This window comes from Aethalodelphis obliquidens, unplaced genomic scaffold (assembly GCF_003676395.1).
Source record: "Aethalodelphis obliquidens isolate GAN/ISIS:26980383/991018 unplaced genomic scaffold, ASM367639v1 scaffold29, whole genome shotgun sequence".
Lineage (NCBI taxonomy): Eukaryota > Metazoa > Chordata > Mammalia > Artiodactyla > Delphinidae > Aethalodelphis > Aethalodelphis obliquidens.
The window spans coordinates 10,536,699-10,545,832 of NW_020837973.1; the positions used below are offsets into that span (position 1 = coordinate 10,536,699).

Below are 9,134 nucleotides of genomic sequence, written 5' to 3' on the forward strand. Positions count from 1 at the left end.
AAGAATCATTTTTATTGCATGTCTTTTAGCATAAATGCTAATTAGGTGGTTAAATCAAATTTATTTTCATATAAGTTGTATTCTATTTATAGTATTAATATGTTATCAAAATATAACTGTGTTAAAAGTGTACACAATTTATCTTCCTCAAAAATATCAGAACTAGATTTTATAGAATAAGGAATCGTTCTAGAGAAAGTAGCAATTTCATGTCAAATTTTATGTATGTATGTACAATTTAATAGCTATCATCTCAATAGGTAGTAGTCTTGATTTAATATTTATCCTGATTTTTTCTAATTCTTTATTTTTCTTTATAAGAAATTGAAATTGGCTTTCTCTTTGCTTCTATTACCTCAAGACTTCTGCTTAGTACTCTCTATTCCTTGTCTTCACTTCAGTCTTCTTGTTTGACTCCTGGTGTGTTTCATGTTGGATTGATGGAGGTACTGTTCAACACATTGGGGAGAGTGGTCATCATAGGTTATGTTTAGAAGTAGGGCTGACTTGGAGATTTGCCTATGGCTCATTACTGTTCCATAGTCTATCAGCTCTTCCCAGAAAAAAAAAAAGTCACCATAGATAAAGAATGGGAAGAAATGTGCAAAGAAACATTTCAACCTGGTTGGAGCAGTGACAAGACAAGCTCTAAAAGCATCAGAGTCATCTCCACTCTGTGTACAAAATATACTAAAATATCCCAAGCCTGAAATTTTCTGTTCTTAGAAATGTTTCCACTGACCTGTTTGCAAACATCTTTACAGCTATTGAAGTATCATTTCTCAAAACATGCTCTTCTGTCTTTGGGGGAAATTGATAACTTTGCACACTTTGCAACACATTTTGTATTGTATATGACTTTGTTTAGAAGACTCAGTTACATATATTGCATTATGGTATTTACTGTGTATTTCTGGCTAGTTAGCTTTTCTCAAACTTTAACATGGAATTGAATTATACAAGTTTTCACTTCTTGAGCTTTTCTCCTAATGAGCTTATTTCTAGTTGTCAACTTTGTAGTTTACAAAAAAGTTTAGGTTGTGATATCTTCTGAATTGCTGGAAGCGTATTCATTAGTGACATTTTTCTTTATTCTGTCCTTTTAAATTAATGAATAGAATAGTCATGACTCTGATTTTAGATCTCAGATGCAAAGTCTACAGGTCCCCTCAAGTAGTAACAACTAAAAATGTATGTGTTCTTTTACATGTGGCTGAACACATGTATTTTTAGTTGTTACTACTTGAGTGGACCTGTAGATTTTGCATTTAAGATCTAAAATCAGAGTCAGAAATTAGAACACTCCCTAACACCATACACAAAAATAAACTCAAATGTAATAAAAACCTAAATATAAGAGCAGACATTATAAAACTCTTTGAAGAAAATATAGGCAGAACACTCTTTGACATAAATCACAGCAAGATCCTTTTTGACCCACCTCCTAGAGAAGTGGAAATAAAAACAAAAATAAACAAATGGGACCTAATGAAACTTAAAAGCTTTTGCACAGCAAAGGAAACTATAAACAAGATGAAAAGACAACTCTCAGAATGGGAGAAAATATTTGCAAACAAAGCAACTGACAAACGATTAATCTCCAAAATATACAAGCTGCTCAATATCAAAAAAACAAACAACCCAATCCAAAAATGGGCAGAAGATCTAAATAGACACTTCTCCAAAGAAGATATACAGATGGCCAACAAACACATGAAAGGATGCTCAACATCACTAATCATTAGAGAAATGCAAATCAAAACTATGATGAAGTATCACCTCACACCAGTCAGAATGGCCATCATCAAAAAGTCTACAAACAATTAATCCTGGAGAGGGTGTGGAGAAAAGGGAACCCTCTTGCACTGTTGGTGGGAATGTAAATTGATACAGCTACTATGGAGAACAGTATGGATGTTCCTTAGAAAACTAAAAATAGAACTACCATATGACCCAGCAATCCCACTACTGGATATATACTCTGAGAAAACCATAATCCAAAAAGAATAATGTACCACAATGTTCATTGCAGCACTATTTACAATAGCCAGGACATGGAAGCAACCTAAGTGTCCATTGACAGATGAATGGGTAAAGAAGATGTGGCACATATATACAATGGAATATTACTCAGCCATAAAAAGAAATGAAATTGACTTATTTGTAGTGAGGTGGGTGGACCTAGAGTCTGTCACACAGAGTAAAATAAGTCAGAAAGAGAAAAACAAATACTGTATGCTAACACATATATATGGACTCTAAAAAAAGAGAAAAAGTGCTTCTGAAGAACCTAGGGGCAGGGCAGGAATAAAGACACAGATGTAGAGAATGCACTTGAGGACACGGGGAGGGGGAAAGGTAAGCTGGAATGAAGTGAGAGAGTGGCATTTACATATATGCACTACTAAATAAAATAGCTAGTGGGAATCAGCCACATAACACAGGGAAATCAGCTTGGTGCTTTGTGACCACCTAGAGGGGTGGGATAGGGAGGGTGGGAGAGAGATTCAAGAGGGAGGGGGTATATGGATATATATATATATATATATATATATATATATATATATATATATACACACATATAGCTGATTCACTTTGTTATATAGCAGCAACTAACACAACAACGTAAAACAATTATACTCCCATCAAGATGTTAAAAAAAAAATGCATGTGTTCTGTTGACCAAGATGTCATTAGTTGTAAGCTCCTCTATGCCTGTTTAAACTTAGAATTAAAAAGACTTGGAAGAAGATTCTCTTTTCTTCTCATTGATGATTCTCCACTGTCTCTTCTCTGGAAACACGTCTTTTCACATGGGTGGATCATTACTGAATGTGTAAGTCACATATGCATGATTTAATATCCAATTTTCTCATGAAATCATGACTTAGCAATGTTTGGGGCAGAGGTAAGCAAGTATATACAAAGGTTTAAGAAGTAAAGATTTTTAGTAAAGTGTGTTGTGAAATTTACACAAGAAGACAAGTGATGAAAAGTGATAACAACCCAGTGGGTAAAATGCATCAGGTGGAGCTAGCTATCAGCATAGCTGAAAGAATTTTGCTTTTATCTTCTACATGATCAAATTTATGAGAATATTTTGAACACATTGTTCTAAGATTGTTGTCAGTTACTGCACTCTTTTTTTCCTGAAAGTAACTCCTTTGTTACCTTCTCATGTAATTCATAGGAATTAAAATGAAGAAATAATATGTTTAAAATCCATCATATTTTAAAAAATTTTAAATCAAATATAGTTTTATATTCCACTCCCCTCTGAAATAGAGCTAGATAATTTTGGTTGCTTGTTATGCTTTTATTTTTCTGATATTTTTCTGATATATTGGAGAAATACTAGAATATACTAGAAATCTAATTTTTTATAATTAATGAATCCTGTCTTACTATAATTTGGAAATATCAAAAGCCAGATCAGATGTTGAATACTACAATTATGAACAATATAATAATTTAATATAATGATTTCAGCTAACTGAGGACATAAGTCATGCCTTATCTGTTTTTGCAGCTTAAAAATATAATATGATGCCTGCCAACCCTTAAGAGACCTGTAAATAGAGAATAAGTTAAAAAACAAACCAATTAATGCATTATCTTAGATCTGTGATCATTTTTTTACATTTTATAAATTTCATAGAGCATCTCAAACACCAATTTATCAAGATATTGAAATATAGGACTTCTTAAGAGAAAATTAAAATGGTACTGCATCTATTTTATTTCAGCATCTAAGACCTACTGTAAAGAAATTAGTTCTTCTAGCAAATTTTCTTTTACAGGGAATATTAATATTGTGGAGTTATAAAGTGTTTTCTCTTATAGAAGCACCAACTATAGCTAAGCTTTCAAAGTTTATTTTATTTAGTATTTAATTAAAATCCAAATTAAAGGCTATATTAAAATTAAAAGCTATACTAAATACACTGTGTTAAATACAAGAGTAACAATAGTAATAGTAGAGCAATAGTAACACAATACACTATGAAACATTTGCTCTTAATATTCAATAGGCATATAAATTATTTTTCTTGTTTTAAATAAATATGTAGACAGTTTTAGTCATTAGGGAAAATTTTCCTATGAGCCAATATAGATGAGATATAAATGACATTACATTTAATATAATAATTGATCATGGCTACCTTTTAGACCCATAGTTATCAGAGAAAGGTATGAATGAATACAAAGAGACAAGTTGGAAAGCCACTGTAGGAATCCAAAGCACACATGTTTTTCACTTGGTACTTATGGTTCAGATGAAAAATAAATGAGATGATATGAAGGTTTTTCCACAGAAAGATACAGCGAGATCTACTGATTGGCTATGAGAAGAATACTTCCAAGTTTTTGGCTTAAACAAGTAGATGATTAATGGTATCATATCCTGGAAAATATGGTGTGCAGGTTAAAACCTGAATGCTTACAGCATGGGGTAGCACAATTTTAGTTTTTAAAAAACTTGCTCTCTCACCTTCTCGCTTTCAAGATGACCAAGAAAAGAAGGAATAATGGTCATGCCAGAAAGGGCCGCGGCCACATGCAGCCTATTCACAGCACCAACTCCGCCCGAAGTGTGCCCAAGGATAAGGCCATTAAGAAGTTCGTTGTTCGGCACATTGTAGAGGCTGCAGCTGTCAGGGCATTTCTGAAACAAGTGTTTTCAATGCCTATGTGCTTCCCAAGCTGTATGTGAATCTGCATTACTGCGTGAGTTGTGCCATTCACAGCAAGGTAGTCAGGAATCATTCTCGGGAAGTGCGGAAGAACCGAAGACCTCCACCTCAATTTAGACCTTCTGGTGCTGCCCCACGACCTCCACCAAAGCCCATGCAAGGAGCTAAGTCCTTAAATACTAAAGAAATACTGTCCCCTGGGGAGACAGTAAAAAAGAAATTATACTTTAAAAAAAACCCTTCAAAAATGATTTAACATTGTAACAGATCTTGATGAATGAGTAGAATAGTTCTTACTAAAATAAATTTTCAATGGATGTAGAATTCTGAATTGACATTTGCTTTCAACACTTAATGTTGTTATTTATTTTTTTGTATAGATTCTGAAGGAAAAAAGCAGGATATAATTCTTACCTTTGTTCATTTTTATATAATGTAATATTTTCCTCTAGATGCCTCTGAGATTGTCTCTTTGTGTTTTGTTTACAGGAGTTTGAATATGATATGCTTGAGTGTTTTGTTTTTATTTTGTTTTGGAATTTATCCTGCCTTCTGTTGTCAGATTTTAGAATCATTGTTTTGCTCCCTGGTGTCTCTGGTATTAATTATGGAAACTTTTTATTTCATATTTACGAAAATATTTTTGATGCCCTGTACTTTTCTCTCTTCTTTTAAATTCAAGTTATTTATGTGTTAGAGTGCTTAATATTGTCACTCAACTTTTTGATATTCTGTTGCACTTTTTCTTTCAATAGTAAATCTCTCTGCTTTATGTTACATTTGGATAATTTTTAGACTTATCTCCGAGTTCATATATTCATGGCAGTTGTGCCATGTCTGCTAAGCAATGGAAGGTATTATTCATTTCTCTTACTTTGTTTTATGTTTCTAGCAGTACCATTGGCTTTTATAATTTTTATCTCTCTGTACTTTATTATTTCTCTGATCTTAATTGTTGTCCACTTTTTATGATAGAACCTTTAACATATTAATCAGTTATTTTAAATTCTCTCTCAGATTGTTCCGAAATCTGTGTCCTGTTTCAGTCTAGTTCTAGTGATTGTTTTGCCCTTTGTGAGTGTGTTGTCTTTTTTGTTTTGCTTTTTCTTGTGTGCTTTGAGTTTTTTGTTGAGCATAAGACATCTTGTCTAGGACTGTAGAAACTGAGGTAAATAAATGTTATTCCAGGAACCTATACTTTGTAGTATTTTGTTCTCTAGTTTATTTTTATTCCTTGTGAAGTGTTATAGTTCATGTGTTGGATCTTCTTGCCTATAGTTGATATTTGTCACTTTCTCTTAAATAATTTTATCTCACTCATTTTTTTAAATTTTATTTTTTACTTAACATTTCTCTTAAAGCATTACATTATCTTTTTTTCTAGTAACTCATTTGTTTTGCTTTATTACTTTATTATTCATTTCTAAAATAATTTTTAATTTTATAATTCTAAATCTAATCCTTGATATCTGTCACCTTATTTATGTTTTTCTAAAATTTGATTTCCTTTTTTCTTTCATTTTGTAGGGAAGGGGACTGTTTGTTTGCTATCCAGTTAATCAAATTTTTTTGTTTGCTCAACTTCATTTTTTTTTCTCATCTTCTGGATGATTAAAAACTATGCCATCAACATCTTTCCAGATTTAATTCATGTACTGATATTTTGTGCTCAGAGATCAGAAGAATTAATATTGTTAAAATGTTCATACTTCCTAAACTGATCTGTAGATTCAATGGGATCCATATAAATTTCTGGTATTTTTCACAGAAATAGGAAAAACAATCCTAAAATTTGTATGGAACCACAAATGAATCTCAATATAGCCAGAGTAATCCTGAGAAAGAACAAAGCTAGAGCTAACACATGTCCTGATCTCAAACTATATTACAAAGCTATAATGATCATACTAGTGTCGTACTGACATAAAAATAGACACATAAACCAATGGAACAGAATTGAGAGCCTAGAAATAAACCATCACTTACATGGTCAACTAATATTTGACAAAGGAGTCAAGAACACTCAGTGGGGAAATTATGGTTTCTTCAATAAATGGCATTGTGAATAACTACAGGCAGCAAAATGAAACAGGACCCCTATTTTACACTGCACACAAAAATTAACTCTAAATAGATTAAATATGTAATGTAAAATCTGAAATTGTACAACTCCTAGAATAAAACACAGAGAAAAAGCTTTTTGGCATTGGCCTTGGCAACACGTTTCTGACTATGACACCAAAAGCATAAGCAACAAAAGCAAAAATCAGCAAGTGGGACTATATCAAACTAAAAACTTCTGCACAGCAAAAGAAACAATCATCAACAAAATTCCTACCTATGGAATGGGGAAAATTATTTGAGAAAACATCTATCTAATGAGGTGTTAATAACCAGAATATAGAAGAAACCCATACAACTCAGTTACAAAGAACAAACAGAAAAACACTCTGATTTAAAAATGGACAGAGGAGCTAACTAGACATTTTTCCAAAGAAAACATACAATGGCCAAGAGATACATGAAAATAACACTAATCATCAGGGAAATGCAAACCAAAACTACAATGAAATATCACCTCACACTTATTAGAATGGCTATTATAAAAAAGAGAAGAGACAAAAAGTGTTAGTGAGACTATGGAGAAAAGGAAACCCCTGTACACTGTTGGGGAAATGTAAGTAGGTACAGCCACTATGGAAAACAGTATGGAAAAAAAATAAAAATAGAACTAACATATGATTTAGAAATCCCACTGCTGGGCATATATAGAAAGGAAATAAAATCATTATCTTGATGAGATACTTGCACTCCCACATTCATGGCAGCATTGTTTATCAGAGCCAAGATATAAAAACAACTGTGTCCATTGGCAGGTGAATGAATAAAGGAAATGTGGGATATATTTATATATATTCATCTCTATATCTATATTTACTACATTGTGCATACATACACATTTATACAATGAAATTTAGAGTGGAATATTATTCAGTCATGATAAAGCAGGAAATACTGCCATTTGTGACCTTTGCAAAAACATGAATGGACCCTGAGGGCATTATGCAAAGTGAAATAAGTCAGCCAGAGAAAGAGAAATACTGCATGATCTCAATTACATGTAGACTCTAAAAAACAAACAAACAAAAAACAATCAAAACTGAACTCAGAGAAACAGAGGATAGAATGGTGGTTGCCAGGGGCTAAGGGAGAGGGAGAAATGAGATGTTGGTCAAAGGTTGCAAACTTCCAGTTATAAGATCCATAAGTTCTAGGAATTTAATGTATAGTATAGTTAATGACAATAGACAATAGTTAATGACACTCTATTATATACTTGAAAGTTATTAAGAGTAGATCTTAAAAATTTTAAGCACACACAAAATTTAGGAAATTATGTATGGTAATGAAAGTGTTAACTAACTCTATTGTAATCATTTCACAACATAAGAATGTATCAAAGCATCACATTGTACACCTTAAAGGTACACAATGTTATGTGTCAATTATATCACAATAAAGCTGGGGAGACGGTAAAGTTTACATTTCTCTTCCACATTTTCATCATGGAATATATCCATCTCTCTTAAATAAACCACATTCTATGCATAATTATAACTCATTTTTACTTGTTCTCCATTTTTCATTTATCAAGGCTAAAGGAAATCAGACTTTAATTTTCAAGGAAACATTGTATTTAAAGAAAAATAAGCCTTTATTCATCATGTGTTGTAATTTATCTCTGTCATTGCAAAAAATTATACCTTTCAATACCTTACAAAAAAGTTATGGAGAAATTAGAAATTGCAAAAGGAAGCTAACAAATTGCAGATGAAATTAAAAATTGCAATATTTTTATGTGACTACAAAAAAATCTAATTTTGTTGCATTTTCTTCTATTTTTCTAAGAAATTAAGTTAATTTAATTAGGAAAAATGTGTAATTAAATACTCATATTGCCTCATAAACAGGACTTGATAGGATTATTTCCCCAGCAGCAAGAAAGTGATAACATTAATACAATTCAATAGTTGATTATTGCTATCTCCACTTTAATTTTAATGGTACAGATCTTTGCTTTAAATTTAATTTGTATCAATTTTTCCATTTTTTACTCATTAAGAGTGTGTTTCTGCTCTTGGGTTCTGTTTTTCTAAGTTTACTTTCTTAAAAATAGTCCATTTAACAAACACAGTAAGTTTATGAAATCTTTGAACATAAACAATAATGAAAATATTAAAATTGCTGAAAAGACTGTGTTCAGTTTAGAATCAAGTAAGACTTCCATACTTTGAACAAAATACCTCTTTGGAATAACTACATTATTATTATAAATGTCTTCACCTTGTAACATTTTGTTTTTATATCTAGGTATTAAATAGCCCACTAGTGTCTCTGTTGCATGAATATGTAAGAACAGCATAAACACTCCCATAAAAC

The 9,134-nt window shown here is 31.8% G+C and overlaps 1 pseudogene; it reads left to right on the forward strand.

The window, feature by feature from the left end:
* The first annotated feature begins 4,507 nt into the window (after positions 1-4,507).
* LOC113630189 (40S ribosomal protein S26-like) lies at positions 4,508-4,950 on the forward strand (annotated as a pseudogene).
* Positions 4,951-9,134: the final 4,184 nt, after the last annotated feature.